This window comes from Hyla sarda, unplaced genomic scaffold (genome assembly GCF_029499605.1).
Source record: "Hyla sarda isolate aHylSar1 unplaced genomic scaffold, aHylSar1.hap1 scaffold_3501, whole genome shotgun sequence".
NCBI lineage: Eukaryota > Metazoa > Chordata > Amphibia > Anura > Hylidae > Hyla > Hyla sarda.
Window position 1 is genome coordinate 1 of NW_026610264.1, and position 15,187 is coordinate 15,187.

Consider the following 15,187-nt stretch of genomic DNA (forward strand, 5'->3'; position numbering starts at 1 on the left):
CCTTGATAGCGGGTGGGTGCTGAATGTTCCTAATTGACAAAATAAGATTAATGCTTATGAAGAAATATAAAATCTCATCCCTTCCCCAATATCGCGCCACACCCCTACCCCTTAATTCCCTGGTTGAACTTGATGGACATATGTCTTTTTTCGACCGTACTAACTATGTAACTATGTAACATAACATGGGGGGGGGGGGGGTCTCCTGGCTGTTCACACAGGTGTGTCATTGCTGTACATTGACCATGCATTGCTTCTGTGGTATTGCAAAGGCAAAGACAAATGCTTCCAGCCATCCATTGCACTAATGGATTGGTCATCAGCTGGCTGTCTATGTCCCGCATCAATATAGACCAAAGTACAGAGGGTTAGGCTATGCTATTGTGCACCTACCTGATGCATCAGAAGGTGCGAGGCCCTTGCTAAATTCTGTGCACAGACTTTGAGATCTATACTTTAGACTGTATCTAAACCTGCTCCAACATGGACTGACATTCTGGCCTACTTTCAGCCGATGCGACTTGTCTGTCGCTGAACAGTCGCTTTTTATGTATTCAGCACCTATGTATAATGTTGTAAAAATGCTCTAGAAGCTAAAGTCGCAGAAATGTCACACATATTTGGCCTGCAACTTTCTGTGCGACAAATTCAGACAGGAAAAATCAGTATAAATCCTTAGAAAATTATCCCCCAGTGTCTCCATCTGCTGGCGGTATTGAATAAGCATTGCTGCACTGATGGGGTATGCATTAGACGAAAAAAAAGAAGAAAAAGAAGAATAATACGCCCAGAAAAGAGGCGAAAAGGAGAAAAACGTAAAAAAACGTGAAAAAAAAGTAAGAGGAAGAGAAGGGAAAAAAAGGTGGAAATGGGTTTAAAAGTGATTTCGGCGGAGAATATATATATATATATATATATATATATATATATATATATATATATATATATATATACGCGCACACACACACATATATATAAACGTATTCTCCGTTGAGATATTGCAGCCGCTGCTGTGTCCAGGCCCAGGAGCCTTAGCACTGTGCTGTGATGTCACTCAATACCACTGACATCACTAGGTGTAAACAACATCTCTCCTTTGCTGTGTATGTGACTATGGAGCTGTTTGGTGATGTCGTCTATTATGGCCTTCATAGAAGCAACAGGAGATTGTTGCATCCATCTAGAACCCTCAGAACTACAGTGCTATGATGTCACTCACTTCCACAGGCCTTGCAGAGTGTAAACAACAACAACCCAGCTTTGTTGTGTATGTAACCATAGGGATTTGTGATGTCACCTAGAACCTTCACAGCAGCGACAGCTTTATGAGGAGCATCAGCACTGCTCTGCCTGAGCAGAACCATCACCGCCATAGGTTGTCAAATAACCCGGGTTTAACCCACACAGGTAAGTCCAATGGGGTGCAGGCATGTCCTCTATGCTTACAGCTTCCCGTGGGTGTTGGTTTGATACCGTTTGGGGACAGCCAAGGAGGCATCTGCAGGCAACAAAGGTAGGTGTGTGCTTGTGTGTGTGTTTCCTATGCAGATCCTAAGCCCAGTGTCACATGCAAGTAGGAGGAGTAAGAAGGGTTCCTGGCAAATCCGGGTTATGGATTGCATTTAAAAAGGCCCCGTGGGAGTGCAATGGGCCCCTGTCTTGCTGCTTAGCAATAATGGTATGGGTTTAGGTTCTGCTGTGTGTACTGGTGGTTGACTGCCCCCCAGCCCAGAGTGTGCATGGAAAATTGTCTGGCAGCCTCCCTGACAGCAAGCAGTGATAGTGCCCATGAAGGGCACCTTGTTGGGCCCGCCCCTTTCACGGTTATCGCTTCTCGGCCTTTTGGCTAAGATCAAGTGTAGTATCTGTTCTTATCAGTTTAATATCTGATACGTCCCCTATCTGGGGACCATATATTAAATGGATTTTTGAGAACGGGGGCCGATTTCGAAGCTTGCTTCCGTCGCCCTATGCATTGACCCGATATGGCAGTATCTTCGGGTACAGTGCACCACCCCCTTACAGGGTTAAAAAGAAAGATTCCTACTTTCATTGCTACCTGCTTGCTGGCTAGCCAGCTAGCCAGCCCTGTGGGCCTTGCTGCTGCTGCAGCCAAAAAACAAAAGGTGGTGCTGCTGCTGCTTCTGCTTCTGCTTGTGTCTGGCCGCTGTTGGAGCGTCCAGGCACAGGACTTCTGCTGCTGCTGACTAAATGGCCTCCTTAATTGGATCATTTGAGTAGCCAGCACACCTGTGCAGGTAGGGCATGACATGATAGGCAGCTGCCTTGATAGCGGGTGGGTGCTGAATGTTCCTAATTGACAAAATAAGATTAATGCTTATGAAGAAATATAAAATCTCATCCCTTCCCCAATATCGCACCACACCCCTACCCCTTAATTCCCTGGTTGAACTTGATGGACATATGTCTTTTTTCGACCGTACTAACTATGTAACTATGTAACATAACATGGGGGGGGGGTCTCCTGGCTGTTCACACAGGTGTGTCATTGCTGTACATTGACCATGCATTGCTTCTGTGGTATTGCAAAGGCAAAGACAAATGCTTCCAGCCATCCATTGCACTAATGGATTGGTCATCAGCTGGCTGTCTATGTCCCGCATCAATATAGACCAAAGTACAGAGGGTTAGGCTATGCTATTGTGCACCTACCTGATGCATCAGAAGGTGCGAGGCCCTTGCTAAATTCTGTGCACAGACTTTGAGATCTATACTTTAGACTGTATCTAAACCTGCTCCAACATGGACTGACATTCTGGCCTACTTTCAGCCGATGCGACTTGTCTGTCGCTGAACAGTCGCTTTTTATGTATTCAGCACCTATGTATAATGTTGTAAAAATGCTCTAGAAGCTAAAGTCGCAGAAATGTCACACATATTTGGCCTGCAACTTTCTGTGCGACAAATTCAGACAGGAAAAATCAGTATAAATCCTTAGAAAATTATCCCCCAGTGTCTCCATCTGCTGGCGGTATTGAATAAGCATTGCTGCACTGATGGGGTATGCATTAGACGAAAAAAAAGAAGAAAAAGAAGAATAATACGCCCAGAAAAGAGGCGAAAAGGAGAAAAACGTAAAAAAACGTGAAAAAAAAGTAAGAGGAAGAGAAGGGAAAAAAAGGTGGAAATGGGTTTAAAAGTGATTTCGGCGGAGAAATATATATATATATATATATATATATATATATATATATATATATATGCGCACACACACACATATATATAAACGTATTCTCCGTTGAGATATTGCAGCCGCTGCTGTGTCCAGGCCCAGGAGCCTTAGCACTGTGCTGTGATGTCACTCAATACCACTGACATCACTAGGTGTAAACAACATCTCTCCTTTGCTGTGTATGTGACTATGGAGCTGTTTGGTGATGTCGTCTATTATGGCCTTCATAGAAGCAACAGGAGATTGTTGCATCCATCTAGAACCCTCAGAACTACAGTGCTATGATGTCACTCACTTCCACAGGCCTTGCAGAGTGTAAACAACAACAACCCAGCTTTGTTGTGTATGTAACCATAGGGATTTGTGATGTCACCTAGAACCTTCACAGCAGCGACAGCTTTATGAGGAGCATCAGCACTGCTCTGCCTGAGCAGAACCATCACCGCCATAGGTTGTCAAATAACCCGGGTTTAACCCACACAGGTAAGTCCAATGGGGTGCAGGCATGTCCTCTATGCTTACAGCTTCCCGTGGGTGTTGGTTTGATACCGTTTGGGGACAGCCAAGGAGGCATCTGCAGGCAACAAAGGTAGGTGTGTGCTTGTGTGTGTGTTTCCTATGCAGATCCTAAGCCCAGTGTCACATGCAAGTAGGAGGAGTAAGAAGGGTTCCTGGCAAATCCGGGTTATGGATTGCATTTAAAAAGGCCCCGTGGGAGTGCAATGGGCCCCTGTCTTGCTGCTTAGCAATAATGGTATGGGTTTAGGTTCTGCTGTGTGTACTGGTGGTTGACTGCCCCCCAGCCCAGAGTGTGCATGGAAAATTGTCTGGCAGCCTCCCTGACAGCAAGCAGTGATAGTGCCCATGAAGGGCACCTTGTTGGGCCCGCCCCTTTCACGGTTATCGCTTCTCGGCCTTTTGGCTAAGATCAAGTGTAGTATCTGTTCTTATCAGTTTAATATCTGATACGTCCCCTATCTGGGGACCATATATTAAATGGATTTTTGAGAACGGGGGCCGATTTCGAAGCTTGCTTCCGTCGCCCTATGCATTGACCCGATATGGCAGTATCTTCGGGTACAGTGCACCACCCCCTTACAGGGTTAAAAAGAAAGATTCCTACTTTCATTGCTACCTGCTTGCTGGCTAGCCAGCTAGCCAGCCCTGTGGGCCTTGCTGCTGCTGCAGCCAAAAAACAAAAGGTGGTGCTGCTGCTGCTTCTGCTGCTTCTGCTTCTGCTTGTGTCTGGCCGCTGTTGGAGCGTCCAGGCACAGGACTTCTGCTGCTGCTGACTAAATGGCCTCCTTAATTGGATCATTTGAGTAGCCAGCACACCTGTGCAGGTAGGGCATGACATGATAGGCAGCTGCCTTGATAGCGGGTGGGTGCTGAATGTTCCTAATTGACAAAATAAGATTAATGCTTATGAAGAAATATAAAATCTCATCCCTTCCCCAATATCGCGCCACACCCCTACCCCTTAATTCCCTGGTTGAACTTGATGGACATATGTCTTTTTTCGACCGTACTAACTATGTAACTATGTAACATAACATGGGGGGGGGGGGGTCTCCTGGCTGTTCACACAGGTGTGTCATTGCTGTACATTGACCATGCATTGCTTCTGTGGTATTGCAAAGGCAAAGACAAATGCTTCCAGCCATCCATTGCACTAATGGATTGGTCATCAGCTGGCTGTCTATGTCCCGCATCAATATAGACCAAAGTACAGAGGGTTAGGCTATGCTATTGTGCACCTGCCTGATGCATCAGAAGGTGCGAGGCCCTTGCTAAATTCTGTGCACAGACTTTGAGATCTATACTTTAGACTGTATCTAAACCTGCTCCAACATGGACTGACATTCTGGCCTACTTTCAGCCGATGCGACTTGTCTGTCGCTGAACAGTCGCTTTTTATGTATTCAGCACCTATGTATAATGTTGTAAAAATGCTCTAGAAGCTAAAGTCGCAGAAATGTCACACATATTTGGCCTGCAACTTTCTGTGCGACAAATTCAGACAGGAAAAATCAGTATAAATCCTTAGAAAATTATCCCCCAGTGTCTCCATCTGCTGGCGGTATTGAATAAGCATTGCTGCACTGATGGGGTATGCATTAGACGAAAAAAAAGAAGAAAAAGAAGAATAATACGCCCAGAAAAGAGGCGAAAAGGAGAAAAACGTAAAAAAACGTGAAAAAAAAGTAAGAGGAAGAGAAGGGAAAAAAAGGTGGAAATGGGTTTAAAAGTGATTTCGGCGGAGTATATATATATATATATATATATATATATATATATATATACGCGCACACACACACATATATATAAACGTATTCTCCGTTGAGATATTGCAGCCGCTGCTGTGTCCAGGCCCAGGAGCCTTAGCACTGTGCTGTGATGTCACTCAATACCACTGACATCACTAGGTGTAAACAACATCTCTCCTTTGCTGTGTATGTGACTATGGAGCTGTTTGGTGATGTCGTCTATTATGGCCTTCATAGAAGCAACAGGAGATTGTTGCATCCATCTAGAACCCTCAGAACTACAGTGCTATGATGTCACTCACTTCCACAGGCCTTGCAGAGTGTAAACAACAACAACCCAGCTTTGTTGTGTATGTAACCATAGGGATTTGTGATGTCACCTAGAACCTTCACAGCAGCGACAGCTTTATGAGGAGCATCAGCACTGCTCTGCCTGAGCAGAACCATCACCGCCATAGGTTGTCAAATAACCCGGGTTTAACCCACACAGGTAAGTCCAATGGGGTGCAGGCATGTCCTCTATGCTTACAGCTTCCCGTGGGTGTTGGTTTGATACCGTTTGGGGACAGCCAAGGAGGCATCTGCAGGCAACAAAGGTAGGTGTGTGCTTGTGTGTGTGTTTCCTATGCAGATCCTAAGCCCAGTGTCACATGCAAGTAGGAGGAGTAAGAAGGGTTCCTGGCAAATCCGGGTTATGGATTGCATTTAAAAAGGCCCCGTGGGAGTGCAATGGGCCCCTGTCTTGCTGCTTAGCAATAATGGTATGGGTTTAGGTTCTGCTGTGTGTACTGGTGGTTGACTGCCCCCCAGCCCAGAGTGTGCATGGAAAATTGTCTGGCAGCCTCCCTGACAGCAAGCAGTGATAGTGCCCATGAAGGGCACCTTGTTGGGCCCGCCCCTTTCACGGTTATCGCTTCTCGGCCTTTTGGCTAAGATCAAGTGTAGTATCTGTTCTTATCAGTTTAATATCTGATACGTCCCCTATCTGGGGACCATATATTAAATGGATTTTTGAGAACGGGGGCCGATTTCGAAGCTTGCTTCCGTCGCCCTATGCATTGACCCGATATGGCAGTATCTTCGGGTACAGTGCACCACCCCCTTACAGGGTTAAAAAGAAAGATTCCTACTTTCATTGCTACCTGCTTGCTGGCTAGCCAGCTAGCCAGCCCTGTGGGCCTTGCTGCTGCTGCAGCCAAAAAACAAAAGGTGGTGCTGCTGCTGCTTCTGCTGCTTCTGCTTCTGCTTGTGTCTGGCCGCTGTTGGAGCGTCCAGGCACAGGACTTCTGCTGCTGCTGACTAAATGGCCTCCTTAATTGGATCATTTGAGTAGCCAGCACACCTGTGCAGGTAGGGCATGACATGATAGGCAGCTGCCTTGATAGCGGGTGGGTGCTGAATGTTCCTAATTGACAAAATAAGATTAATGCTTATGAAGAAATATAAAATCTCATCCCTTCCCCAATATCGCGCCACACCCCTACCCCTTAATTCCCTGGTTGAACTTGATGGACATATGTCTTTTTTCGACCGTACTAACTATGTAACTATGTAACATAACATGGGGGGGGGGGGGGGTCTCCTGGCTGTTCACACAGGTGTGTCATTGCTGTACATTGACCATGCATTGCTTCTGTGGTATTGCAAAGGCAAAGACAAATGCTTCCAGCCATCCATTGCACTAATGGATTGGTCATCAGCTGGCTGTCTATGTCCCGCATCAATATAGACCAAAGTACAGAGGGTTAGGCTATGCTATTGTGCACCTACCTGATGCATCAGAAGGTGCGAGGCCCTTGCTAAATTCTGTGCACAGACTTTGAGATCTATACTTTAGACTGTATCTAAACCTGCTCCAACATGGACTGACATTCTGGCCTACTTTCAGCCGATGCGACTTGTCTGTCGCTGAACAGTCGCTTTTTATGTATTCAGCACCTATGTATAATGTTGTAAAAATGCTCTAGAAGCTAAAGTCGCAGAAATGTCACACATATTTGGCCTGCAACTTTCTGTGCGACAAATTCAGACAGGAAAAATCAGTATAAATCCTTAGAAAATTATCCCCCAGTGTCTCCATCTGCTGGCGGTATTGAATAAGCATTGCTGCACTGATGGGGTATGCATTAGACGAAAAAAAAGAAGAAAAAGAAGAATAATACGCCCAGAAAAGAGGCGAAAAGGAGAAAAACGTAAAAAAACGTGAAAAAAAAGTAAGAGGAAGAGAAGGGAAAAAAAGGTGGAAATGGGTTTAAAAGTGATTTCGGCGGAGAAATATATATATATATATATATATATATATATATATATATATATATACGCGCACACACACACATATATATAAACGTATTCTCCGTTGAGATATTGCAGCCGCTGCTGTGTCCAGGCCCAGGAGCCTTAGCACTGTGCTGTGATGTCACTCAATACCACTGACATCACTAGGTGTAAACAACATCTCTCCTTTGCTGTGTATGTGACTATGGAGCTGTTTGGTGATGTCGTCTATTATGGCCTTCATAGAAGCAACAGGAGATTGTTGCATCCATCTAGAACCCTCAGAACTACAGTGCTATGATGTCACTCACTTCCACAGGCCTTGCAGAGTGTAAACAACAACAACCCAGCTTTGTTGTGTATGTAACCATAGGGATTTGTGATGTCACCTAGAACCTTCACAGCAGCGACAGCTTTATGAGGAGCATCAGCACTGCTCTGCCTGAGCAGAACCATCACCGCCATAGGTTGTCAAATAACCCGGGTTTAACCCACACAGGTAAGTCCAATGGGGTGCAGGCATGTCCTCTATGCTTACAGCTTCCCGTGGGTGTTGGTTTGATACCGTTTGGGGACAGCCAAGGAGGCATCTGCAGGCAACAAAGGTAGGTGTGTGCTTGTGTGTGTGTTTCCTATGCAGATCCTAAGCCCAGTGTCACATGCAAGTAGGAGGAGTAAGAAGGGTTCCTGGCAAATCCGGGTTATGGATTGCATTTAAAAAGGCCCCGTGGGAGTGCAATGGGCCCCTGTCTTGCTGCTTAGCAATAATGGTATGGGTTTAGGTTCTGCTGTGTGTACTGGTGGTTGACTGCCCCCCAGCCCAGAGTGTGCATGGAAAATTGTCTGGCAGCCTCCCTGACAGCAAGCAGTGATAGTGCCCATGAAGGGCACCTTGTTGGGCCCGCCCCTTTCACGGTTATCGCTTCTCGGCCTTTTGGCTAAGATCAAGTGTAGTATCTGTTCTTATCAGTTTAATATCTGATACGTCCCCTATCTGGGACCATATATTAAATGGATTTTTGAGAACGGGGGCCGATTTCGAAGCTTGCTTCCGTCGCCCTATGCATTGACCCGATATGGCAGTATCTTCGGGTACAGTGCACCACCCCCTTACAGGGTTAAAAAGAAAGATTCCTACTTTCATTGCTACCTGCTTGCTGGCTAGCCAGCTAGCCAGCCCTGTGGGCCTTGCTGCTGCTGCAGCCAAAAAACAAAAGGTGGTGCTGCTGCTGCTTCTGCTGCTTCTGCTTCTGCTTGTGTCTGGCCGCTGTTGGAGCGTCCAGGCACAGGACTTCTGCTGCTGCTGACTAAATGGCCTCCTTAATTGGATCATTTGAGTAGCCAGCACACCTGTGCAGGTAGGGCATGACATGATAGGCAGCTGCCTTGATAGCGGGTGGGTGCTGAATGTTCCTAATTGACAAAATAAGATTAATGCTTATGAAGAAATATAAAATCTCATCCCTTCCCCAATATCGCGCCACACCCCTACCCCTTAATTCCCTGGTTGAACTTGATGGACATATGTCTTTTTTCGACCGTACTAACTATGTAACTATGTAACATAACATGGGGGGGGGGGGGGTCTCCTGGCTGTTCACACAGGTGTGTCATTGCTGTACATTGACCATGCATTGCTTCTGTGGTATTGCAAAGGCAAAGACAAATGCTTCCAGCCATCCATTGCACTAATGGATTGGTCATCAGCTGGCTGTCTATGTCCCGCATCAATATAGACCAAAGTACAGAGGGTTAGGCTATGCTATTGTGCACCTACCTGATGCATCAGAAGGTGCGAGGCCCTTGCTAAATTCTGTGCACAGACTTTGAGATCTATACTTTAGACTGTATCTAAACCTGCTCCAACATGGACTGACATTCTGGCCTACTTTCAGCCGATGCGACTTGTCTGTCGCTGAACAGTCGCTTTTTATGTATTCAGCACCTATGTATAATGTTGTAAAAATGCTCTAGAAGCTAAAGTCGCAGAAATGTCACACATATTTGGCCTGCAACTTTCTGTGCGACAAATTCAGACAGGAAAAATCAGTATAAATCCTTAGAAAATTATCCCCCAGTGTCTCCATCTGCTGGCGGTATTGAATAAGCATTGCTGCACTGATGGGGTATGCATTAGACGAAAAAAAAGAAGAAAAAGAAGAATAATACGCCCAGAAAAGAGGCGAAAAGGAGAAAAACGTAAAAAAACGTGAAAAAAAAGTAAGAGGAAGAGAAGGGAAAAAAAGGTGGAAATGGGTTTAAAAGTGATTTCGGCGGAGAAATATATATATATATATATATATATATATATATATATATATATATACGCGCACACACACACATATATATAAACGTATTCTCCGTTGAGATATTGCAGCCGCTGCTGTGTCCAGGCCCAGGAGCCTTAGCACTGTGCTGTGATGTCACTCAATACCACTGACATCACTAGGTGTAAACAACATCTCTCCTTTGCTGTGTATGTGACTATGGAGCTGTTTGGTGATGTCGTCTATTATGGCCTTCATAGAAGCAACAGGAGATTGTTGCATCCATCTAGAACCCTCAGAACTACAGTGCTATGATGTCACTCACTTCCACAGGCCTTGCAGAGTGTAAACAACAACAACCCAGCTTTGTTGTGTATGTAACCATAGGGATTTGTGATGTCACCTAGAACCTTCACAGCAGCGACAGCTTTATGAGGAGCATCAGCACTGCTCTGCCTGAGCAGAACCATCACCGCCATAGGTTGTCAAATAACCCGGGTTTAACCCACACAGGTAAGTCCAATGGGGTGCAGGCATGTCCTCTATGCTTACAGCTTCCCGTGGGTGTTGGTTTGATACCGTTTGGGGACAGCCAAGGAGGCATCTGCAGGCAACAAAGGTAGGTGTGTGCTTGTGTGTGTGTTTCCTATGCAGATCCTAAGCCCAGTGTCACATGCAAGTAGGAGGAGTAAGAAGGGTTCCTGGCAAATCCGGGTTATGGATTGCATTTAAAAAGGCCCCGTGGGAGTGCAATGGGCCCCTGTCTTGCTGCTTAGCAATAATGGTATGGGTTTAGGTTCTGCTGTGTGTACTGGTGGTTGACTGCCCCCCAGCCCAGAGTGTGCATGGAAAATTGTCTGGCAGCCTCCCTGACAGCAAGCAGTGATAGTGCCCATGAAGGGCACCTTGTTGGGCCCGCCCCTTTCACGGTTATCGCTTCTCGGCCTTTTGGCTAAGATCAAGTGTAGTATCTGTTCTTATCAGTTTAATATCTGATACGTCCCCTATCTGGGGACCATATATTAAATGGATTTTTGAGAACGGGGGCCGATTTCGAAGCTTGCTTCCGTCGCCCTATGCATTGACCCGATATGGCAGTATCTTCGGGTACAGTGCACCACCCCCTTACAGGGTTAAAAAGAAAGATTCCTACTTTCATTGCTACCTGCTTGCTGGCTAGCCAGCTAGCCAGCCCTGTGGGCCTTGCTGCTGCTGCAGCCAAAAAACAAAAGGTGGTGCTGCTGCTGCTTCTGCTGCTTCTGCTTGTGTCTGGCCGCTGTTGGAGCGTCCAGGCACAGGACTTCTGCTGCTGCTGACTAAATGGCCTCCTTAATTGGATCATTTGAGTAGCCAGCACACCTGTGCAGGTAGGGCATGACATGATAGGCAGCTGCCTTGATAGCGGGTGGGTGCTGAATGTTCCTAATTGACAAAATAAGATTAATGCTTATGAAGAAATATAAAATCTCATCCCTTCCCCAATATCGCGCCACACCCCTACCCCTTAATTCCCTGGTTGAACTTGATGGACATATGTCTTTTTTCGACCGTACTAACTATGTAACTATGTAACATAACATGGGGGGGGGGGGTCTCCTGGCTGTTCACACAGGTGTGTCATTGCTGTACATTGACCATGCATTGCTTCTGTGGTATTGCAAAGGCAAAGACAAATGCTTCCAGCCATCCATTGCACTAATGGATTGGTCATCAGCTGGCTGTCTATGTCCCGCATCAATATAGACCAAAGTACAGAGGGTTAGGCTATGCTATTGTGCACCTACCTGATGCATCAGAAGGTGCGAGGCCCTTGCTAAATTCTGTGCACAGACTTTGAGATCTATACTTTAGACTGTATCTAAACCTGCTCCAACATGGACTGACATTCTGGCCTACTTTCAGCCGATGCGACTTGTCTGTCGCTGAACAGTCGCTTTTTATGTATTCAGCACCTATGTATAATGTTGTAAAAATGCTCTAGAAGCTAAAGTCGCAGAAATGTCACACATATTTGGCCTGCAACTTTCTGTGCGACAAATTCAGACAGGAAAAATCAGTATAAATCCTTAGAAAATTATCCCCCAGTGTCTCCATCTGCTGGCGGTATTGAATAAGCATTGCTGCACTGATGGGGTATGCATTAGATGAAAAAAAAGAAGAAAAAGAAGAATAATACGCCCAGAAAAGAGGCGAAAAGGAGAAAAACGTAAAAAAACGTGAAAAAAAAGTAAGAGGAAGAGAAGGGAAAAAAAGGTGGAAATGGGTTTAAAAGTGATTTCGGCGGAGAAATATATATATATATATATATATATATATATATATATATATATATATACGCGCACACACACACATATATATAAACGTATTCTCCGTTGAGATATTGCAGCCGCTGCTGTGTCCAGGCCCAGGAGCCTTAGCACTGTGCTGTGATGTCACTCAATACCACTGACATCACTAGGTGTAAACAACATCTCTCCTTTGCTGTGTATGTGACTATGGAGCTGTTTGGTGATGTCGTCTATTATGGCCTTCATAGAAGCAACAGGAGATTGTTGCATCCATCTAGAACCCTCAGAACTACAGTGCTATGATGTCACTCACTTCCACAGGCCTTGCAGAGTGTAAACAACAACAACCCAGCTTTGTTGTGTATGTAACCATAGGGATTTGTGATGTCACCTAGAACCTTCACAGCAGCGACAGCTTTATGAGGAGCATCAGCACTGCTCTGCCTGAGCAGAACCATCACCGCCATAGGTTGTCAAATAACCCGGGTTTAACCCACACAGGTAAGTCCAATGGGGTGCAGGCATGTCCTCTATGCTTACAGCTTCCCGTGGGTGTTGGTTTGATACCGTTTGGGGACAGCCAAGGAGGCATCTGCAGGCAACAAAGGTAGGTGTGTGCTTGTGTGTGTGTTTCCTATGCAGATCCTAAGCCCATGTCACATGCAAGTAGGAGGAGTAAGAAGGGTTCCTGGCAAATCCGGGTTATGGATTGCATTTAAAAAGGCCCCGTGGGAGTGCAATGGGCCCCTGTCTTGCTGCTTAGCAATAATGGTATGGGTTTAGGTTCTGCTGTGTGTACTGGTGGTTGACTGCCCCCCAGCCCAGAGTGTGCATGGAAAATTGTCTGGCAGCCTCCCTGACAGCAAGCAGTGATAGTGCCCATGAAGGGCACCTTGTTGGGCCCGCCCCTTTCACGGTTATCGCTTCTCGGCCTTTTGGCTAAGATCAAGTGTAGTATCTGTTCTTATCAGTTTAATATCTGATACGTCCCCTATCTGGGGACCATATATTAAATGGATTTTTGAGAACGGGGGCCGATTTCGAAGCTTGCTTCCGTCGCCCTATGCATTGACCCGATATGGCAGTATCTTCGGGTACAGTGCACCACCCCCTTACAGGGTTAAAAAGAAAGATTCCTACTTTCATTGCTACCTGCTTGCTGGCTAGCCAGCCCTGTGGGCCTTGCTGCTGCTGCAGCCAAAAAACAAAAGGTGGTGCTGCTGCTGCTTCTGCTGCTTCTGCTTCTGCTTGTGTCTGGCCGCTGTTGGAGCGTCCAGGCACAGGACTTCTGCTGCTGCTGACTAAATGGCCTCCTTAATTGGATCATTTGAGTAGCCAGCACACCTGTGCAGGTAGGGCATGACATGATAGGCAGCTGCCTTGATAGCGGGTGGGTGCTGAATGTTCCTAATTGACAAAATAAGATTAATGCTTATGAAGAAATACAAAATCTCATCCCTTCCCCAATATCGCGCCACACCCCTACCCCTTAATTCCCTGGTTGAACTTGATGGACATATGTCTTTTTTCGACCGTACTAACTATGTAACTATGTAACATAACATGGGGGGGGGGGGGGGTCTCCTGGCTGTTCACACAGGTGTGTCATTGCTGTACATTGACCATGCATTGCTTCTGTGGTATTGCAAAGGCAAAGACAAATGCTTCCAGCCATCCATTGCACTAATGGATTGGTCATCAGCTGGCTGTCTATGTCCCGCATCAATATAGACCAAAGTACAGAGGGTTAGGCTATGCTATTGTGCACCTACCTGATGCATCAGAAGGTGCGAGGCCCTTGCTAAATTCTGTGCACAGACTTTGAGATCTATACTTTAGACTGTATCTAAACCTGCTCCAACATGGACTGACATTCTGGCCTACTTTCAGCCGATGCGACTTGTCTGTCGCTGAACAGTCGCTTTTTATGTATTCAGCACCTATGTATAATGTTGTAAAAATGCTCTAGAAGCTAAAGTCGCAGAAATGTCACACATATTTGGCCTGCAACTTTCTGTGCGACAAATTCAGACAGGAAAAATCAGTATAAATCCTTAGAAAATTATCCCCCAGTGTCTCCATCTGCTGGCGGTATTGAATAAGCATTGCTGCACTGATGGGGTATGCATTAGACGAAAAAAAAGAAGAAAAAGAAGAATAATACGCCCAGAAAAGAGGCGAAAAGGAGAAAAACGTAAAAAAACGTGAAAAAAAAGTAAGAGGAAGAGAAGGGAAAAAAAGGTGGAAATGGGTTTAAAAGTGATTTCGGCGGAGAAATATATATATATATATATATATATATATATATATATATATATATACGCGCACACACACACATATATATAAACGTATTCTCCGTTGAGATATTGCAGCCGCTGCTGTGTCCAGGCCCAGGAGCCTTAGCACTGTGCTGTGATGTCACTCAATACCACTGACATCACTAGGTGTAAACAACATCTCTCCTTTGCTGTGTATGTGACTATGGAGCTGTTTGGTGATGTCGTCTATTATGGCCTTCATAGAAGCAACAGGAGATTGTTGCATCCATCTAGAACCCTCAGAACTACAGTGCTATGATGTCACTCACTTCCACAGGCCTTGCAGAGTGTAAACAACAACAACCCAGCTTTGTTGTGTATGTAACCATAGGGATTTGTGATGTCACCTAGAACCTTCACAGCAGCGACAGCTTTATGAGGAGCATCAGCACTGCTCTGCCTGAGCAGAACCATCACCGCCATAGGTTGTCAAATAACCCGGGTTTAACCCACACAGGTAAGTCCAATGGGGTGCAGGCATGTCCTCTATGCTTACAGCTTCCCGTGGGTGTTGGTTTGATACCGTTTGGGGACAGCCAAGGAGGCATCTGCAGGCAACAAAGGTAGGTGTGTGCTTGTG

The 15,187-nt window shown here is 45.7% G+C and overlaps 6 non-coding genes across 6 annotated transcripts; all 6 read left to right on the forward strand.

The window, feature by feature from the left end:
* Positions 1 to 1,826: 1,826 nt before the first annotated feature.
* Positions 1,827 to 2,017, forward strand: LOC130331531 (U2 spliceosomal RNA). The gene has a single exon (XR_008874420.1). It is a non-coding gene; the product is annotated as a U2 spliceosomal RNA (small nuclear RNA).
* Positions 2,018 to 4,095: 2,078 nt separating this feature from the next.
* On the forward strand, positions 4,096 to 4,286 carry LOC130331533 (U2 spliceosomal RNA). Its single transcript, XR_008874422.1, has one exon. It is a non-coding gene; the product is annotated as a U2 spliceosomal RNA (small nuclear RNA).
* Positions 4,287 to 6,369: 2,083 nt separating this feature from the next.
* Positions 6,370 to 6,560, forward strand: LOC130331534 (U2 spliceosomal RNA). The gene has a single exon (XR_008874423.1). It is a non-coding gene; the product is annotated as a U2 spliceosomal RNA (small nuclear RNA).
* Positions 6,561 to 8,652: 2,092 nt separating this feature from the next.
* On the forward strand, positions 8,653 to 8,842 carry LOC130331532 (U2 spliceosomal RNA). Its single transcript, XR_008874421.1, has one exon. It is a non-coding gene; the product is annotated as a U2 spliceosomal RNA (small nuclear RNA).
* Positions 8,843 to 10,933: 2,091 nt separating this feature from the next.
* Positions 10,934 to 11,124, forward strand: LOC130331535 (U2 spliceosomal RNA). Its single transcript, XR_008874424.1, has one exon. It is a non-coding gene; the product is annotated as a U2 spliceosomal RNA (small nuclear RNA).
* A 2,084-nt stretch (positions 11,125 to 13,208) lies between these two features.
* On the forward strand, positions 13,209 to 13,399 carry LOC130331537 (U2 spliceosomal RNA). The gene has a single exon (XR_008874425.1). It is a non-coding gene; the product is annotated as a U2 spliceosomal RNA (small nuclear RNA).
* The last annotated feature ends 1,788 nt before the right edge of the window (positions 13,400 to 15,187 follow it).